The following is a 7,521-nucleotide window of genomic DNA, read 5'->3' as shown; positions in this document are numbered from 1 at the left end:
CGCAAACATTTTAATTGAAATGAGCAGTGGACTTTCACTGACCTTGGCTGTATGTATGTGAGACCTTCATAGCAAATTAAGCTGGTGAAAAGTGTGTGTGTGGGAAGCGAAGAAGGGAGGGAGTGGTAACAAGACAATTTCTATTTGTAAAGCCAACAAATAAACTATATTACATTTAGGGATTTGCTTTATGGCAGGGAAAAAAAACCCCTAGCAAATGACGAAACATGAAATTACATCTGATGAAATTATCAAATAATAATATTGTATTTATTAAAGTATTATCGGCTATAATCCAACTTTGGGACGATATCTGAGGTTGGCATTTTAGGACCTGCTTTCATAGCATATAGAAATGTTACGAACTTCCCAGAAACTGATTCCTGTGCTCATAAAATTTCTCTTCCAGTTTGTGTTACTGCTTCAAGATTCATAAGCTGAGTTACAGTTATAGATGAATCTAACTCATATTACATTTGAAAAAATAAATGTGCACTAAAAGTAATTAAAGCATGTTGGTTCATGAATAATACACCATTTTACTACTATTTGCAGAGTATAATGAGACAAGCTACTAAATTGACAATGAACGCTCTATTATGTGATTGCCAACTGTTTTATAAGATATTGAACAGATTCATTTATTCTATCATCATGTGCATTATCAAGCTATTGCTTTTTAATAAATTAATTTCTCCTATGTCTCCAGAGCCTTACTTTGAAATCTGGCTGAAGGCATAAATGAAATTAATTTTGTGGTCTGAGTTTAACTACCAGTGCCGGGTGACTTGCAAATACCGCGTCGCAGTTGGCAGCCACCGCAGAAGGGGATTTCTGCCGGGTGGCCGCAGCAGCGGCACGCTGGCCCCGGTGGAGGGGCTTAATTGCGACGGCGAAGGATGCCTTTTAATAGCCAGCTGACAGAAATAGTTGCCCCTGCAGGGTAGGGCTCTCTGACAGCTCTTGTTTATCAGGGGCTCTTCTTGCCAGTCATCCCCCTTCCCTTGCCCTTCACCCCCACCCAATAACACGCCGTAAATTGACCCTTTAATTGTTTAGCAGCCTAAACCTGGTGACACCATTCATTGACTGTAAAGCAGCACTTAATCCCTGGTTGGGTGATAGTGTCATTAGGAAAGTAATGTGATTGCGGGGAGGAATCTCCCATCTCGGCTGCGTGCTGTGTTGGAGGAGAGGATTATCTGTGAGCCCTTGCTGGGGCTGAAACAACACGCAATGTCCATACAGCCCCATGCTGCAGAGCTATTTCGCTCTATGGTAAACAACTTCTAATTGCGGCTGTTGACAGGACTCACCGTGTTATAACTAACCTTGCTGCAATGTTATTATTTCTGAAGGGAGCCTTTCTCCATATTTTTAACAATAAGTCTGACAGGTGTCATATTAAAAACAGGGCTTAATTCTAATGCAACTATTCCCACCCGCCCTTCCCTTTTCATTTTTGTGCCTCTGTAATGCATGAATTTCTCCTGCTCATAAAGATTAAAGGAACAGCTTTGCTGGAAGGAAAATACTCCTGGTTTGTTTGTAGTCCAGGTACATTCGAGATGGTCTTCGTACCGGCTCCCTTTCTCCTCTCTTCTCCAGCCACGCCAGCCCAATGCTGGAAGAGAAAGAGAGGGAGAGAAATAAAGCCTTCCCTAGGATGAGAGGTAATTCAGGATCCACTGAAGTGAAATTTCAGGCTTCTTTTGAACTGTGACCCGCGGCCGCCGGCTGGGTGCTCCATGGGCTGCGCAGCCTGTGATGCATTGCTGACTGCTGTCCACCAGAGACCGAGCCCAGGCCAGCAGTTCACTTACAAGTTTACACTGGATTTAAGTCAAAATGCTAAAACGCTGGTGTTCAATCACTGCTAACTGTGTGCTCGGCAGACAGCTCCCAGCAGACCCTGTGCTTGTAAAATCCAATACACCACATAAAGAAAGGGTTTATGGAGGTGCAAGGGGTTCAGAAGACATTTTTTTTCCCCTTTCTTCCTGCTTGGTTTCTTGTAACGCTGCTTTTCAGGTGCTGGGATGGCTTCAGCTGCGTCCCACGCATAAACTAGGCAGCGGCACAAAGCGCAGAGGGCTGCACACAGAAAGGCACTACCTATTTCAATAACCTTTCCCCACCTCTGCTGCCCTTCCTCTCAGGCTGCCTGCAAAAGGCAACGTCCATTTTAAGGCCATTACTTACGTGTTGATGTGATGATCAGAGTCGGGACCGGCGTGGCTCCCATGCACTCGCTTTCTCTCTCCTCCCTTTGCAAAAAGCTTATGTGTTTCACGCCCGCAAGCATCACACGCGGTTCTCGATCCCCACTAAGAACATTACAGAGCTGCTCAAGCTGCCACTGTTCAAGGCTAACACCAGCTCAAGGCAAAGGGTGCCTGGTTTTCCAGGAGGGGTCGTGTAAATCCAGTGTACAAAGCCCCTAATTTAGACTGTGCTCTTACATCTGTGGCACTGCACCAGACCTGCGTAAGGTTTCCATATGAACAACGTGCAGACTTCATTCCCAAAGTGTTGGCTAATGTTCAGTTTTTAAAACGGTTCTTTTAAAAGAGTAAAGATAACCAACCAAGATATTCTCACCAGGCATTTGGCGATTTGTTCTGTACCCCCTTAAGGTAGATGATTTTCTGGGATTCAATAAAAATATATATTATTTCTTCCTCTCTTTTTTTTTTTTTTCGCATAAGCAACTGCCCAGCAAATTGATAAGAGCCCTTTTTAATTAGATAGTGAAGTTGTATGGGTAATGTTCCATATAAAAGGTCTATAAAACAAAGCAGAATTAATAAAATGACTGCTTCTCGTTTAATTCAGGTCCTCCAAAGGGATCCGTATGTCTTGCTGTGGTCTGTTTGTAGCACTTCTCTCCACCACCCAGCCATGAATTGATTAAAATCACATTCCTCACTTAAAACTGGAGCCCAGTTGGTAAGAGATACTGGATAGTAATTAAGGTCTGTGCACAGACACATGAACCCCCATAAAAAAAAAAAAAATACCAAAAGGAATCATGGTGCATCGCTTGGATTATATGCAAACACAGCTCATGTTGACAGCTACCTCTGGATGACTCCATCAGTACACACTTTATCTCCAGCTGTCCAAGTAATTTTCCCAGGATTTCGCCCCTCTTTTTCACTCCTCTCCACACAGATGGATTAGAGCAACAAACGGTTTACATGCTGCACATCATTAGCTATCCTCCCTCACTACCCAGCAGATAACAACTGGGCTCTATCATCAGGACATTCATAACACCTTGACACTTTTACAACTATGCTGTTCTCTGCCAGAGCAATCTTCTCTTTTAAAGCATGAAGCTAATTCACAAAACACCCGTTGGAAAGTACTCTGCAAACGCAACAGGGGTGGGGGAGAGAAGAAAAAGCACAGCCCAGAAAAGGCATCTAGTAAATAACATAGTTAGCACTGTGAAAAAGAAGAATCAAGGGAAAAGCACCACATTCTTTCTCTCCGAGATACCTCTCTCTTTTCCCGTTGCCTCTGTCCCACGGTGAAGGACATCAGCAAACAGCCACGCATCTGTCGGCCGTATTTCAATGCTTCCATCACCGTGTCATCCAGGCACCTCCAGTGCCTAGCATCTGCGCGGCTCTCTGCAATTGCTGGCTGAAGCAGGCAGACGGTTCGGCTGCGAGGGTCCCCATGCGGGTGCTGTGCTCCTGGCGGTGGCTTGGCTGCTTCCCCTGGGGATGGGTGTCACTAAGGGACCTCTTTGCGAAGGCACCGGTCGAAGGCTTCAGTCAGTAGTGTGTTCACTGTTGGGTATTACCAACAGCTATTCTGGTTTTCCTAAACTTCCTCCAGTCTCAGGGCATCTTGACTCTAAAAGACTTGTTAATAAAACAATGTATTCCCAGTGTAGGTTGGGATCCTGCTTCAGAGACAGTGCATGCTCAGATGCGGTCTTACATCTAGAATAAAATACAAGCCTACGTCAGCCACTGTGGATGGAAAGAAATACGTTTTAGCATCATTTTCCAAGCTTCTCAGCATGCCACCCTGCTGCCCCAACCATACATTTTAATGTATAGTACATGCTTGTTTGAAAAAGAAATACATAAGGAGAAAGAGTAATTACCGTAGCTTAAATTCAGCCTGATAAGAAGGACTTGCACAGTCTGAGCAGCTGTTCCACTGCCATTCAGATTATGAAAATATAATCCTAGAGAACCTTGTCAAGATAAATACAGAGCATGAAATGTATAGGCAATTTTCCCCCAGCCACATATAATGATCAATTCCAAAGCCACAAGTGATACCAAAGGACAAAATAAGATCTGTCTAGACTTTCTCACTTACAAGATATTGATCATTCCAATGGTGAACTGGTTAGTATAAGTGTGTTTGGCTTGAAAGGTCATGAGCTTAACACCTGACAAGGAGTTATTCAACCTTGATATAAGTCAAATTATTGCAGTGTTGCTGGAAAGGCTTTCTCTAATAAAAATCCCTACCTGGTCTGAGAATATCTGAAATTTGTCTTACAGATGTCAAAAGAAAAAGCGGGGGGAAAAAAAAAAGTCGAGACTTGGCATGGGTTTCTGCTGGCTCACCTCTATCTGGTTTTGCAAGTAGAGGTCCCAGCAGTCAGTTACTTTCTGGGCAGACCATAGGCAACATCTGCTGCACGGACAGCAGTGGAAGCTGTCACTGATTGAAATGGCACCACCATTCCCCTAAGAGCTTCTGGTGGCTCTTCATTCCTAGCAAGGGAGTTTGTGCGCTCACCTATGTGGACTTGACAGACCCAGGGCACCCATACAGATAGGGGCAAAGCCCCACCATTAAAATGGGAAATGTTGACTTTGGAAGGAAAGCAGAGGGGAAAGGGTCGAGCAACGCCCTTCAGCATGTGGGTGGGAAATGCTCTGTGGCATCATCCTCCAATGCCTCCCCTTCAGAAAGTCCTGTGGGGCTTGAGCAGTGTATCAGAGACACAGTCCTTACCCAGCCTCCTCCTTTTTTATGGGGATAACTAGCAAGTGCTTATTAGGACAATTAGGAGCTTGATGTAAGTTTTCTGGATCTTTTCCAAGAACTATAAATACCCAATCTATTTTGCTTTATTCAGTTCTTTTTGTTTTGCTGATATGATACTAGTTAAGGTTAATGGGGTTTGCTTTAATATTAGACACAGGATCACTTAACTACCTTTAATGAACACTGGAGTCAATGCATTGTGGAGTAATTCACACAGACATTGCCTCAGGTAAATCAACCGGAAAAATGTAAGCCAGTCAAATAAATAAATCTGACCGGCTGTAAATGTGCCAAATTTTACACCAAAATATATTTGAAAGCCAATGACTTAGGCACATCTAGGATATTAAAATGGAGGGTTTGGAGTCTGTTGCTTTTCAATTGCTTTTCCTTTTTAATGCCCCCTGCACATCCCTCCTGTGCTGAAACCAAGCTGAGAGTGCAAGAAAAATTATTTTCACACGTGTTTCTAATAGAAGCAAATGCTCTGCAGCTTTGTGCCATTTTTTTATTTGGAATGAAAATGATGAAAAAAAAGCTTTTTTATGCTTGGCTCTCTCAACACATGACAGTGATCGACAAAGATGAGGACAGAGAGAGGGAGAGAAAAGAAGGAGAGAAAGAGAAAAAGAAAGAAAGAATGAAAGAAAGAAAGAACAAAAAAAGAAAAAGTAAGTAAGTAAGAAAGAAAAAGAGATCAAGACAGTAATTTTATCTTAGTTGGAGAAAATACTGACAGTGAAATTCTAGACAGGGTAATACACTAGTGTCAATAAATATTTATTAACCAGCAATAGGAACCAGGGGAACCTGACCAACTCAATGAAGTTAGAGGGGTAGCTTACTTCATACTAATGCAAAACTATGCTAACATTAAAAATGCTTTTACCTCGTAACACTGAAATAGTGAGCTGTGTACAGAGGAAAAACACCTCCCAGATATTCTTTGAAGGAAGGCAGGCAATCTCTTTAAGTACTGAATTCTCATAAAAGCATGCAATATTTCAGCAATAAGGAATTACAGGGTGTTCATTATCGGTTATTAATGTTCGCCTAAATGGAGCATAAGGTCCAGGCCTTTGGGGGAGTGCAGAGCTCCCAGCATTGCTTAATTACTGCTTCTTCTTAACCCAGCAATGCCAAGCTCTGATGCAAAGCTCTGCTGTCGTAGACCAGCTGTATTATTATATGAGAGTATTTCTGTTTGGCTGTGAAAAGGAAAAATAATGCATTTGAGAAGGCTGTTGCACAGGTGACAGAAGTTAATCAGTTTTTCTCCCCAGATAAACTCCAGACAATACAAGGAACTTGACTGTAACCATCACCTCAACTTGCAAACACTTAGACCCACACCACTACAGTTTTCAGACATTACACTATATCAGCATCTGGTACAGACTGGACAAAACTTCTAGGAGACAAAAAAAGAACTTTTTTTTCTGTATTTTTGTTTATTTGCTTATTTTTTTCCCAAAAAGGCTGAAAAGAGGTGTTGTTCTTTCTGGAACAGACTCTTTCATTTCTTTATTCCACCAAATGTTTCAGTGCAGGAGCAAGCTCATTAGGACGTGCTGGCCTTGGGGAAGGGGCTTGCTGCAGATAGTAGAGGAAGACACATGGGCAGGATTGCTTACTTACTGAAGGCTGTTGCTACACAGGTGGTGTAGCAGGTATAAGCAAGGCCACATATTCTTTGCTGCTGCTTTAGGAAAGACTGTGGAGTCAGGTAAGGAAGGGGCCAACAAGGGAGCGGCTGAGGCTGCACTTGGGCAGAAGCTTGAAGGACGCCAAGGGTTTCGGGGAAAAGAGAAAGCCCTCATTTTCTTTGTATAAAGCCAGCTCAGCTAATTCACTCTAGATCTGAGAGCAGTGGCTCCCAGGTTCCCCCTGTCCACTCAGAAGAAATTTAGTTTCACAGATACAGACTTTACTTGTAGACATTTCAACCCTTATGTGCATAGGAGGCTGAACACCACCTACCTGAGAAGAGATCACACTAAACTAGAATTAGCCATAAACTCAAAAAAATAGAGTAAAAAAAAAAATTGTAATATATGACTGTAAGGTATAGCCGTTACACTGCAATATTATAATTCCTTATATAAGAAGTGTGGTGGGTGTTTTCATGGAAGGATGCTATGGCTACTTCTGCCAGGTGAACGCGTGCCTTGACTTTAACACCTATTCAACAGCTAATCAAATGCATCATGATCACAGAAGGCAGACTGTTAGCAATAAATCATAAATAATAAGGGGGTCAAATAAGCTTCTATTAACAATATGACCTATTTATTTGTTTATATTCTGTCTACAGAAAATGTGATGCTGGACTGGGGATGGCTTAGGACAACCTTCTGGCATGAAGACAGCTACAAAGCACAAAATACAAAAAATGAACTCAGAAAGAAACAAGAAAAAAAACAGCGTTTTCTTGGCATCAACAAGAAGCTCTTTATTTTTCCTCAAGTTTTCTTTTCTAAAAAAAAAAAAAAAATT

Source organism: Nipponia nippon, unplaced genomic scaffold, assembly GCF_047370975.1.
Source record: "Nipponia nippon isolate SJK-2023a ecotype South Korea unplaced genomic scaffold, ASM4737097v1 scaffold_7, whole genome shotgun sequence".
In the NCBI taxonomy this organism is placed as follows: Eukaryota; Metazoa; Chordata; class Aves; order Pelecaniformes; family Threskiornithidae; genus Nipponia; species Nipponia nippon.
The sequence above is the reverse complement of the archived record's forward strand: the minus strand, read 5'-3'. Positions refer to the sequence as shown.